This window comes from Canis lupus, chromosome X (assembly GCF_003254725.2).
Source record: "Canis lupus dingo isolate Sandy chromosome X, ASM325472v2, whole genome shotgun sequence".
Classification (NCBI taxonomy): Eukaryota; Metazoa; Chordata; class Mammalia; order Carnivora; family Canidae; genus Canis; species Canis lupus.
Window position 1 is genome coordinate 55,980,233 of NC_064281.1, and position 13,792 is coordinate 55,994,024.

The 13,792-nt window shown below is 44.0% G+C and overlaps 1 protein-coding gene and 1 long non-coding RNA gene across 2 annotated transcripts in view; one reads left to right on the forward strand and one right to left on the reverse strand.

Moving 5' to 3' along the window:
* Positions 1 to 13,792, forward strand: part of NHSL2 (NHS like 2) — a 249,592-nt gene that overhangs the window by 130,029 nt on the left and 105,771 nt on the right. The window lies entirely within an intron of this gene.
* The window catches only part of LOC112671838 (uncharacterized), a 31,840-nt gene continuing 30,716 nt past the window's right edge, over positions 12,669 to 13,792 (reverse strand). Inside the window, exon 7 of the long non-coding RNA XR_003143880.3 lies at positions 12,669 to 12,866. This is a non-coding gene — a long non-coding RNA (uncharacterized LOC112671838). The remainder of the gene's footprint in view (positions 12,867 to 13,792) is intronic.

Consider the following 13,792-nt stretch of genomic DNA (forward strand, 5'->3'; position numbering starts at 1 on the left):
CAGTGCATTCGGTATATGAGTGAGTGTATGTATTGTATGTATGCAATTTTATCACATGTGTAGATTTGTATAACCATCCCCACAATCGAGATGCAGAACTGTTTGCTCACCACTGAAGATCTCCCTGGTGCTACCACTTGGTATTCACACCCACTACCTGCATTTCACCCCAGCAATCAAGAGTCTATTCTCCAAGAGTATAGTATAGTTTTATTATTTCAACAATGTTATATGGAGGAATTCATATCTTATGTAACCTCTCAATATTAGCTTTTCTCATCAAGCATAATTTTCTTGAGACCCTTGCAAGTTGTTCTATCAGTTTACTCCTTCTCTTTGCTGAGTAGTATTCCATGCTCGTTTGACCATTCACCTGTTGGAGGACATCTGGGTTGTTTCCAGTTTGGTGCTGTTATGAGTAAAGCTTCTATGAACATCTATGTAATAGGTTTGTCTGTGAACATAAATTTTCATTTGTCTGGAATAAATGCTCAAGTGCAATTGCCAAGTTGCATGGTAATCACATGCTTAATTTTTAAAGAAATTGTCAGACTATTTACCAGGATGGCTGTACCATTTCACATTCCCACCAGCAATGCATGAGTGATCCAGTTTCGCAGCATCCTTACAAGCATTTGGTGTGGTCACTATGGGTTGTTTTTTTTTTTTCTTTTCTTTTCTTTTTTTTAAGTTTAGCCATTCTGATAGGTGTGGTGATACTGCACTGTGGTCTTAACTTACATTTCCCTAATGACTACCGATGTTGACCATCTTTTCGTGTGCTTATTTGCCATCTGTATATCCTCCTCAGTGAAATGTCTGTTCATGGCCTTTGTTTTTTTAATTGGATTGTTCATTTTTCTGCTGTTGAGTTTTGAAAGTGCTTTATGTATTCTAGATACTAGTCCTTTGTTGATTATGTGGTTTACAAATACTTTCCAACACTCTGCAGCTTTTATTTTCATGGGATTTTGCAAAGCAAAACATTTTAACTTTGATGAGGTTGAGTTTACCAATTTTTCATTTTGTGGCTTGTCCTTCCAGCAGCAAATCCAAGAACCCTTTGTCTCACCTTAGATTTTCTCTAACCCACTTTTAGTTAATTTATTCTTTGTAAAAAAAAAAAAAAAAAAAAAAAAAAAAAAAAAAAAAAAAAAATAATTTATTCTTTGTGAGGTGTGAGGTTTAGCCTTTATTGTTTGTTTTTTGCTTGTTTTGTTTTGTTTTGTTTTTTTGCCTGTGGGTGTCAATCCCTTCAGTACCCTTTGTTGAAAGGGCTACCTCCCTTTATTGAATTATTTTTGCACCTTTGTCAAGATCAATTGGGTGTAATTTGTGGGTCTATTAATGGGTTCTCTATTTTGAGCCATTGATCTGTATACTGACTTCAGAAATGAGTTGGGGGAGTGTTCTCTCCTTTTCTGTCTTCTGTAAAAAGCTGTGTAAAATTGGTGTTAATTTTTCTTTAAGTGTTTGGTAGAATTCTCAGTGAAACCACCTTGGCTTGGAGATTTCTTTTCCAGTAGCTTTTCAAATTTTGAATTCAATTTTTTAAATCCTAGGACTATTCAGGTGATCCATTTCTTGATTGAGCTTTGGTAGTTTGTGGTTCTGAGATATTGGTCCATTTCTTCTAAGTTGTTGAATTTTTTTAAAGATTTATTTATTTATTTATTTATTTATGAGAGAGAGAGAGAGAGAGCCAAAGACACAGGAGGAGGGAGAAGCAGGCTCCATGCCGGGAGCCTGATGTGGGACTCGATCCCAGGACTCCAGGATCGCGCCCTGGGCCAAAGGCAGGCACTAAACTGCTGAGCCACCCAGGGATCCCCTAAGTTGTTGAATTTAAGAGTGTAAAGTAGCTAATAATATTTGCTTATTCTCTGTTTAATGGTCTTAGGATCTGTAGTGATATCCCTGTTTTATTCATTATATTGATGATTTGTCTCTTCTCTCTTTTTACTTTTGTTAATCTTGCTAGAGGTTTATCAGTTTTGTTGATTTTTTTTTTGAGAGCCAGGTTTTTGTTTCATTGATTTTGCTCAGTCACTTTTTCATTTTCAATTTCATTGATTTCTGCTCTTATCTTTATTTTTCCCTTAATCTTCTTGCTTTGGGTCTGTTTTTCTCTTCTATTTTCTTGGGGGAAGGAACCTCCAAATTATGGATCTAAGGCCTTTCCACTTTTCTGATGTAAGCATTTAGTGCCATAAATTTTCTAAGTACTGTTTCAGATCCCAGAAGTTTAGATGTGCTGTATTTTAATTTTTACTCAGTTCAATGTATTTTAAATTTTTCTTTGAGACTTCCTCTTTGACCCATGATTGTTTAGAACTGTGTTGTTTCATTTCCATGTGCTTGGAGATGTCCCTGTTGTCTCTTTTAAATTGATTTTTAGTTCGATTCCATTATAGTCAGAAAATACAACATGATTTCAAATATTTTTCATGTATTGAGGTTTGTTTATAGTCAAGGATATGGTTTACCTTAATGAATGTTCCATAAATGCTTGAGAAAAATGTGTACTCTATTCTTATTGGATAGAGTGTTCTAAGAATGTCAGATCCTATGGGTTGATTATGTTGTTGCATTCTTCTGATTTTCTGTCTAGTAGGTCTATCAGTTATTGCAAGTGTAATGTTTAAGTCCCCAGCTATAACTGTAGATTCACCTATATCTACTCTTAGCTCTGTTAGCTTTTGCTCCTTGTATTTTGCAGCTCTATTATTTGTTATATCCACATTTAGGATTGCTATCTTCCTGGTGGATTTATTTAAGCCTTTATATTGTTACATTTGAAGTGAGTTTCTTGTGGACAACATATAATCAGGTTGTGTTTTTTAGTGCATTCTGCTAAACTCTTTCAGTTTGGATATATAGACCGTTTACATTTAATGTAATTATTGATCTATTAGGGCTTAAGTTTGCCACTTTATTTTTTTAAGGTTTAAGATTCTCTTATTTTTTTAAAGATTTTATTTATTTGAGAGAGATTGAGTGTGAATGAGTATGAGCATGGGGAGGGGAAGAGGGAGATGGAGAGAGAGAACCTCAAGCAGCATAGGACTCATATTTTCAGATGCAGGGTATGAGAGTGGGGCCTGGGAACCTGGGATCTAATCACACTTCTTGTCTTTAGATAAGTCACTTCACCAGTCTGAGCCTTAAGTGCCAGGGTCATACGAAGCTTTAAATGATTTATGGTCTGTGAGAGACCTGTGATAGAGACCCCCCCCCCAGTCTCATGTCTGTTGCAGCAGGCCCTCAACAAAGGAGTGTGTACAAAAGGATGAGGCAGGGGCAGCCTGAGACCCTTTGTTGCCCTGAATTTTCAAAATTGTAAAGTCTTTCAAACATAGAGCAAAGTAGGGGGATAAATGTCAAATCTTAACATTTTGCCACATTTGCTTCAGATTTTGGCTAAGGAACAGCTTATTAGAAGCCAGCTGTGAGCAATGGCCACTATAGCCAAACTGTGGAAGGAGCCTCGGTGTCCAACGAAAGATGAATGGATAAAGAAGATGTGGTTTATGTATACAATGGAATATTACTCAGCTATTAGAAATGACAAATACCCACCATTTGCTTCAACGTGGATGGAACTGGAGGGTATTATGCTGAGTGAAGTAAGTCAGTCGGAGAAGGACAAACATTATATGTTCTCATTCATTTGGGGAATATAAATAATAGTGAAAGGGAAAATAAGGGAAGGGAGAAGAAATGTGTGGGAAATATCAGAAAGGGAGACAGAACGTAAAGACTGCTAACTCTGGGAAACGAACTAGGGGTGGTAGAAGGGGAGGAGGGCGGGGGGTGGGAGTGAATGGGTGACGGGCACTGGGTGTTATTCTGTATGTTAGTAAATTGAACACCAATAAAAAAAAAAAAAAAAAAAAAAAAAAAAAAAAAAAAAAAACAAAGACCAAAGACAGTTAAAAAAAAAAAAAAAAAAAAAAAAAAAAAAAAAAAAAACAAAGACCAAAGACAGTTAAAAAAAAAAAAAAAAAAAAAAAAAAAAAGAAGCCAGCTGTGAGCTCCACCCCATCCTAGCCTAGAAGCCAGTATCTCTGTTTCTAATTCCCATGTGTGCATTTATACTTTTGCCACATATGTATTCACCCATAAACTACATATATTATCTTGCATGTTTTTAAACTTTATGTAATTGGCATCATACTGTGCATGCATATTCTTCTGTAACTTGCTTTTTCTAACATTGTGCTCTTGAGGTTAATCCATGCAGATAAAGGAGTTATAATTTGTTAATTTTATTGCTGTATACTGTTCCACACAATGGCTGCACCTCAATTTATGCATCCATTCTCCAGTTTTTAGATATTTGTATTTCTTGTCATTTTTCACCGTTTATAAACAGTGTTCCTATGAAACATCTTTTGAAACATTCAAAAAAGGCTACAACTTCAAGTTAAGTCCAGGTCAGTGGCAGATACACTTACAATCAATAATCCTATTGTGGTGTCTGTGGGAAATCTCAGAAAGCTTGGTTAACCACAGTCTGGCCCTCTTTGGTTAGGTGGGAACTGGTTGCACCAGGTCAGCTGGGTGCTGTGTGAAGTGGTTGTGGGTATTCAGGACTCCATGAGAACCTACCACCCCTCACCCCACCACCACATTTTAGAAATACACACGCATCTTCTCCATTCATTTACAATCCTATGGCCTTCCTCTCATCGTTTCCCCATCACTTTCATGCCCATCCCCTTCAGTGTATAACACACAGTCAGTGTCCCTTCCTCTGCCATTCTTCACTTGTTAGCCTGCAGTCCTATGGCCCCAGCGGAGGGAAAGAACCCTAGTGTTTATTGAGCTTCTGCTCCATATACACTAACACCAGGTGAAGTGCTTTTAGGTTACCCACCCAGCCTTCTAAGCAGTGGTTACCATTTCCATTACATAGATGAAGAAACGACAACCCAAAATGGGTTAAGAGAGTACAGCGTTCATACCTATGGCGTGTGCGGCCACCATGGGATGGGGGTTGGGGCAGGGCAGGGCTCTCCTGGAAGAAGTACGCTAAGCTCTCTTTGTAGGTTTTGTTGAGCATTCTAGAACAGGCTTCTTCCTTTTAGGGTATGTACCTTAATCTTCCCTTGAGAGGGTATCCCAAGGAATCAGAACTGGATAGGAACACAGATCATACGTATGTAGTTCCACATTTCATTGAACATACCCACTCATGCTCACACAACCACATACTCTTTTACTAACCCAGACTGACACAGGGCCCAAAAAAACACATATTAACCAGCTGCAGCATGTCACCTGGTACCTTGTTTACCTTCTCATACCTATTCTGTAATGAAGTAGTATCATTCCCATGGTTTTTCCTGGTTTAGGTGTTGAACCGCAGGGAGGTTAAGTCACTTGCTGAAGGTCCCAGACCTAAGATGTGCTGGAGGCAGTATTCTAGACCAGAGTGATGTGGGGTGGCCCCTGAAGCACTCCAACCCCAAATAAAGTTCAAGTGCCATGCTCCTTGGTCAGTGGACTCCAGTCTTTTTGTCCATGAGCCCCCGGAGTGTGCCAGGCTCTGCACCAAGCTCTTGGTGCCAAATGAGATTGACTGCACATAGCTATTGCTTCAGGGAACTACTCTGGTGCCACCCAACTTGTCTCTGATCCCATCAAGGGATAGTCATTATCTGTACTGAGTGAACACTTTATAATTCCCTTTTTATCTCTTTAACCAGTTATCATTTATTTAACAAGCATTTGAGTGTTTGCTCTGTGCCAAATCTGTACGAGGTGCTGGTGATTCAAGGATAAGGAGGACCCACTCCCCGCTCTTGAGGAACACACGGTTCAGCAGCAGGAACAGATCATTATAAACCAATAGATACATAATAATGATGGAGCATTGGACTGGATGCAACAAGAATCTAGAGGAGGAAATCCCCAACTCTGCTTGTATGAGTCTTTACTGGGGAGATGAAGCTTCATTTGGATCTTAAAGGATGGGTACCCATTTCTAGGTAGGCTGTGGGTGGCATGGCATAGAGGTTAGAACAAAGGCAAACATGGAGATGTGTTTTGGAAATAGTTAAATAGCTGGATATGTAGATCAGGGATTTCAACCGAAAATGCTGAGAGGGCTCAGGAAGTTAATATAAGTGAGAGAAGCAGGTCATGTACAGAGACAAGTTCAAGCATGGTAAGTGGTCCTGCATGCCTGAAACATCATAAGGAGATGTGTGGACTGTGGGAAATGGGGCAATTTGCACCCCGTCTAAGGGGACAGCTGCTTCTCAGCTGTTCTGTTCATTCTCATCTAGAATTACTGACCCAGGTTGCCATGTTTTCCCATTTTTTGAGATGCCAAAAACTCATGTTTGGTTTCTTGCTTTTTAAAGTTTTTTAATTTATTTATTTGACAGAGGGAGAGGTAGCAAGAGAGAGAGAGAAAGAGAGTGCAAGCAGTGGGGAGAGGGAGAAGCAGACTCTCAGCTGAGCTGGGAGCCCGACCTGGGGCTTGATCTCAGGACTCTGAGATCATGACCTGAGCTAAAAGCAGACACTTAACCACTGAGCCACACAGGCACCCCCATACTTGGTTTCAATATAAAATAGTGTCACTTTTGGGGTACCTGGGCAGCTCAGTCAGTTAAACATCTGGCTCTGGATTTTGGCTTATGTCATGATTTCAGGTAGGATTGAGCCCTGTGTTGGGCTTCAAGCTCCACGTGAAGTCTGCTTGAAATTCCCTCTCCTTCTCCCTCTGCCCATCCCCTGGCACTCACTTGCTCTCTCTTTCTCTCTCTCTCTTAAATAAATAAATAAATAAATAAATAAATAAATAAACAAACAAACAAACAAATAAATAAATAAAATCACTTTTCACCATTGACAGCGATTTTAAATTTGTGAGCTACATCATCCGAACATGTCTACCAGCCACTCCTTTGTGGCCTCTGGCATGACTCTAACCTGAATAACAGAGGGAACAGGAAAGAAACAGTAGGGCCCTGCCCTTCCACAAGTAACCCGACTCCTGAGTGATTCAGAAATATATGCACCTGACTTTCAAAATCATCTTTAAAACAGAAGACAGCACAGACAAGTTCCAATAAGTTGAAGAAGAAAAAGGGGGGTGGGGGTAGCAGGATTTCATGTCGCCTCCCTTCTTCCCTTTATGGGTTGAAACATTCAGCATCTGGCTTATGTACTCATCTGATTCTGGCCCTCACCTCTTGATTCTCAGCAGGCTAGGGGTGGGGATGGGATGAAAAACAAAAGGGAAAAAAAAAAAAAAAAGAAAAACAAAAGGAGTACAAGAAGGGCGAGGCAAGGACGGCCTCTGAGAAGCTTCCCATGCAGGATGCTGCCAGCCTTCTCTTTCCCTGTCTCCCCTTGGCTCTGGACTTCCCTACCAGGGCCTGCCAGCCCTGACCCAAACAGCTGCCACAGATCTCAAGTGCTTTCTTTCAGGCAAGAGGGGGGAGACTGGCCTGGGGTGGAGACTGGAAGACTCTGGAGGCCTTGCCTGGAGACAAAGGCCTTGCAGGCATCACAGATGAAGCCATCCCCTCGGCCCCTGCCCCTGTGCATTCTACTCTTCCCTCCAATCTCTCCAGTCCCTAGTCTCTGTGATTTCAGCAGGAAAACATCTAGAGTATGTTCAAACCACACAGTCTGGCAGAGTGAGCTAGTCTTTGAAACGGAAGCCTGAAGCTTCACTTACTGGGCTCCAAGCTTGTGTGGTGATACAGTGGCAGGCAGCCCAGACTGCTGTTTCTGTGGAAAGTTGGTGGCTTCACTTCACCCCCAATAGGGGTCCAGGAGAGGACTATCACTGACTGACTTCCTGGCCTCACTGTTTCTCCATGCCCTGCTTTGCCCCTCATCTACTTCCTCCCCAAGAGCAGGGCTCAAATATTCTATTCTCTTTGTCTGTGGTCCTCACTCCCAACCACCTCTTCAGGCCAGTATGAACCTGGAGTGTTAGGGCCAGACTGGAGTGTGGTGTCCTGGAGCTGGAAAGGTCCAGTTCCTAACCTGGACCACACCTGTTAATAAGCAGTAATGAGAGGAGCCAGTGGGGAAGACTTAAGAGGCAGGATCTTGGAAAGAGGCTGAAAGTCAAAGCTGAGCAGCGTGTCTGACCAAGACAGTCCCTGAGCTAAAAGGAGGACTTTCAAATGTAGCTTGGGCCCTAGGTTGAGTGAATAAGGAGCCTGTGGCCTAGGTTGAAGATGTGGACCTATTGTGAGCCCAGTGCATTGTAGGTGCTTTATGTAAACGAATGGACAAATGGACAAAGCAGTTGTAGGCATGTCATTCAGGGCTCTCACAGACCCAAGTCAGGTGGCTCCTGTTCAGAACTGTTTGGTTACCCTCTCTGCTCATGCATGTTCTGTGGCTGACCCGGACTAGGTGTGCAGAGTGGTGAGGTGCAGGATAGAGAGTTGGGCTCGGTGCTGCCACCAGGTGCCCACAGTCAAGCCGAGGGAGATAGGCATGCACACACACAACCACAACCCATTTCCCGACTCCAGCAATTCTCGAGCCCAGCAGACTTAATACCCTTTTACCCTTAATACCCAGTTCACTAAGGGAATAGAAGGGAAGGGAGAAGAAATGGGTAGGAAATATCAGAAAGGGAGACAGAACATAAAGACTCCTAACTCTGGGAAACGAACTAGGGGTGGTGGAAGGGGAAGAGGTTGGGGGGTGGGGGTGAATGGGTGACGGGCACTGAGGGGAGCACTTGACGGGATGAGCACTGGGTGTTATTCTGTATGTTGGCAAATTGAACACCAATAAATAATAAATTTATTATTAAAAAAAATACCCAGTTCACTGTCACTTCATTTACTCTCCTAAAAAGAATTTCCTAGAAAATGTCATCCTCCTACACACGTAACGACACCCTGAAGACATTCCTTGAGGTCTCTAAAAATTTAACCAGGTTGCATATCGCACGTGAATATCAATCCTGCACCAAATTTTATTAATGATATTAATAGATGCTATGTATTGAGAATGATCTGTGTTCCCAGGCAGTCGCTATGTACCATTTGTAATCTGTGTGCTAACTCGGTGGAGTAGACAGTTTTACTGTCCCCTGTTTTATACCTGAAGAAGCTGGGGAATGAAAAGTTTCCTGATGAAATTGCCCAAAGTCACCCAGGAACTGGCAAAGCTGGTATTTGACTCTAGGCAATATGGCCTCAGGCCTGTGCTCTTTATTTTTTAAGATTTTACTTATTTATTCGTGAGAGACATAGAGAGGCAGCGACATAGGCAGAGGTAGAAGCAGGCTCCCCGCAGTGAGTCAGACTTGGGACTTGATCCCCCAACCCCAGGATCGTGACCTGGGCCAAAGGCAGACGCTCAACCACTGAGCCACCCAGATCCCCCTCAGACCTGTGCTCTTTCTGTTACATTCTGCTCCCTTAGAAACAGCCTCTTCAAGGCCCTGATCCACATTTCAGCACCCTTTACTCTGGTTTTCCCTTTTCTGGGAGGCCGCTATGCATCAGACTCTCCAAAACCCCCTCTTGAACAGTTGGTCTCTGTGCCTCTTGGGCCACACACAGTTGATTATTTTAGCCAAGGTTTACTCCATCTCACCTGGGGCCTGTATTCCTCAGCCCTTGTCCTTGCCCACTCCAGGCAAATGGAACCCCACATTTTAGGTGAGATCTTTCCTGGAAAGGAGTGGAGAGTCCGTAAGCACGAAATAAACTGACCACACTGTGAGGCGACCAGGTTAGTCCTACACTTGAATTGAGTGCACAGATTTGTCCTGCCAGCACTTACTGGGCCCTCCTTTATGTCACACACGCCTTGTGTGGTGACGGGGATGCAGAGATCAATGGGGCAGAGTCCCTGTCTTTTAGGAGCTACCAGGTGTGTTGGGAGGGATGCAGAGAGTCAGTTCCGGGGGAGCTTGGCCAGTACCATTGTCATGGAAGAGAAGACGTGGAGCTGAGGGAACAGAGGTCAATTTTAGGCCCAACAGACTGGCACTTCCAGGCTTCTGGAACAGTGGGGATAGTGAGTGCAAATCAGGAATCCAAAGAATTGGAAGCAGGTGTCTGGGACCAACATGGTAGCAGTGAAGGACCTTGCAGCTTTTTGGATTCTCACATGCTTGGGGCTCATCCGACACAACCAGAGACCAGACTTTGGGACAGCAGGGTGACTTCAGATTCCTCCTAGCTTTGGAAATCTTCCCAGGTGAGTGGAAGGGAAGGTGCTGCTTCCAGAACAAGAACTCGAGCTCCTGTCAGCATGAACATCAACCGGCAGCCTTGTCAGGGTGTCCCTCCCACTCACCCCTCAGCATTGTTTGAGCCCCCACAGTACTCGAGAGATTGCATAAGGGAAGAGTGACCCATGGAAATTTCTTAAATGATGTGGTGGCTGTAGAACATTCTGGAAGCTCCCATGTAGAGAATGGAGCCATCAGGGTCCAAGTTGCTACTGGGCAGCAGGGCCAGGGACAACCAAGACCCAGCAACCTTCCCAGCTTCTAGCACACAGCAGTTGCTAAAATTAAAGAACAGTTCAGTCAGGGCATGAAAAGCAGTGTGACTACAGTGCCTCAGGGACATGGGGAAAACTCAAGGCAAATTGGGTACAGATGGCACTATCTGGGAAACGCAGGGAGCAGGGTGCAGTAGTGGTCCTTGGAGTGGGAATCTCGTTTGCCCATCCCACAAGCCAACCCACGAAGGCCAAGGAGTCTATGCAGAGATACAACATTAAGGGAAGGGAGGGCCTGGCAGGAGCCAGACCTACCATCTGGGTCCCCAGCAACCAGCTGAGGCTCAGAACTGGGTGGGGTGCAGGTCCCTCGTGGGGTGAGGCTGTTGGAAGGAGCAAGGACAGTGGCCTCAGACACGATGGATGGTGAGGAAAACCAGCCCCTCACAGTGGGAAGGTGGGAGGCCCCTGTGGCCTCTGGGGCTCAGCTCACTCCCAGCCTCAGATGCGGTGCCCAGGTCAGCACACACTATTTGCAGTGCCCTCTCAAATCATTTGCTGAGGAGGGAACCCCTAGTGCCCTATCAGGCTGGGTTCACACAGGTTCCAGAGCTAGGCCAGGGTGAGCAGGCAGAATGTTTTTGACCATCTTTGCTGATTGTGACCGGCCTGAGACAGGCATGGACTGACATATAAATGGGTTGCCCTTCATTCAGGGGTTTAAGATGACCTGTGTGCCTTTTCATATCATGTACAGACTACAATTTGTACTTGGGCAGACCTGGCAAAAAGGAAAGTCTGCTGAAAACTGCTTTAGAGGTGGTATATATATATATATATATATATATATATATATATATATATATATATATATATACTTACCAGTGGTAAAGGCCTTGGTGGGAGTTCCCTCAGTTTTCCTAAGGCCCCTCCATGGACTGGTATAAGCCCCTAAACAAAGCTGCAGATCCTCCCCCTCCCCAGTTCAGGGAGACAGTTTCACAGTCCAAGCCAATGAAAACCAAGGCTGCCTCATGGAAACAGAGGGGCTCACTCCCCATTGGTCCTTGCATGTTACTAAGCACTTTCATTGGTCCATTTTCCCTAACTCCCTGGTCCCTTCATTCCTAACCTTTTAAGGTTTGGAGTTTCTTTGCTCCTAGGCCTACCCACAGCCCCAACTGATAGGTAAAAGACAAGAGTCTTTTAGACAACACCAGGGAGCCTATCTTCCTGGAAAAGTATTGAATGGCCCTCGACTGTCAGAAATCATCCCTAAGATTCCAATAGCAATAAGGCAACTCCATATACCTAGAAGAGGCATTTGACCAGGCCAAGTGTTGGAAATGGCCGAAGGCTTGTGCTGTCCATTTCCTACATCTTTAAACAAAGAGAAAAATACTTCTGTGCCTCCCAAAGGCTGATATGAGAATGTACTAATCAGAGTGATCACTATGCACTTTGCCAATATAAAATTGAGCTGGCGATGCTCATTATCATCAAAGAATTTGGCCCATTTCCTCTTCTTCCTGTGGTTATGAATGCAGAAAGCTTATTAAAGTTGAGAGTCTGGTGGCATTGATAAATGGGCCCTGCCATCTGGATTCTGGCTCCCAAACCCTGAACCGAGGAGTATGCTGTCTCCTCTGGAGATATTTCAAGAACAGACACAGCAGAGGACGTTCAGGAGTCACTTTTGTCCTGTGTTCCTGCCTCTCAGTGTCTTTACATTGTTGGCAAAGCCCCCATTGCTGGCTCAGGGCACAATTCAGATGCAACAAATAAAGGAGTTCCCCTGAGCCAGAGACTGGTTTAGCTTCTCTGGCACCTCTTTTTTCATGTAAGCCCCCAAACAATATTACCAATCTGGTATTACTATTATCATCATTGGGGTTGTACTGATGGGAAGACCAAGGTTCAGAGAGGTCAAGTGACTTCTCCAAAGTCACACAGCTAATAAGAGGTGCTGCAGGGATGAAAACCCCAGGTTTGTTGAAAATAAATATGCAGTGTGATGTGCGTACACTACAGCTACTGTTCGCCCTGAAGGTGGTGAGATTGAAACGTGGCTGCTCCTTTAGTTCCCTCCCCCTTACACACACATACACACACCCCTCATTTCATCATCTTTTTTCACTTATCATCCGGAAACTGCAGCCAGGCACCCACTTGTCCTCCTGCTTCCCCCCAAGGGGTCTCTCCCATTGTGCTTCTCTTCCTTGTGTTTGAGTCTTTTATTTCTCAGTAGATATTGGCAGGCTGAGCAGGGGAGAAGGGAGCTGGAACTTGCTGTATTTCTCAGTTTTGCATAGACTTTGCTCCACACACTGTTCCACTGAAGCCATCAACATTGGAGGTTTGTTCACAATGCTCCCATGCCTGGGGCCTTTGCATTTTCACCAGGAACAAGGCTTTGGCTAGGAAATAAAATGTTCCAAAGGTAGAATTTTAGGCAACAGCCACTGAATGGCAGAGGAGACACTGAGGTCTTTCTCTCCCTGTCCAAATCCTCTTTGCCCATATCGAGACTGGTCCTGACTACAAGCTTTTTTAAGTCAATCATTATTTCCCTGAATTGGGTACCATGGAGCTCCAAGTGTCTCAGGGTGGGAACCATTAATAGATTTCTCCCAGGCCCTGTGAGGCCCAGTGTGCAGGCTGGGTATGGAGAAGGTGTGCCTCAAGCCTTGGTGCAATATGGCACCTGAGGCCAGCTCCCAGTGCTTATAAGCCCTCGGGTTGCCTGATCAGTTCAGATGAGGAAAACAAGTCTAAATAGGACAGAGGAGACAAGATGGGATTTCAAGAAGAAAGGGTGGCTGATTCTGCTTTGCAGAAGAATGCACCCTGATGGCCTCCAGGATCCAGCCCAGCAGCGGCCTGAGCCTTCTTTATGGGGCCTCCATCCTGAAGCAAACTCTCATTCCAGAGCTGTCCATCCCAGGCCTGGCTGTTCAGACTTCATTGCCCTTAACTGTGCCTTTCACACTCATCACCATCAGCAGCATCAGGAGCAATATTTAGTGAGTGCCTACTATATGACAAGCACTAAGATAAACACTGTATGTGAATTAACTCGTTCAATCCTCACAACTCAATAAGGCAGATACTATTTTCTCCCCACATAGTACAGATGAGGACGTGGAGACAAAGAGTAACCTTCCCACCCTTGGATTCAATGAAAGGTAGTTAGCTAATAGGATGGAATGGGATGGGATCCAGAGCAGTGGTCAGCATGAGTTGCCCTAAGGGAAAAATGAAGGGCCTGTCCTCCTGGGGAGAAAGGAGTTGGTGAAAAGCAGAGGCAGGTGACTTTGTTGGTGGGAGGGCAGAGTGACAGAGT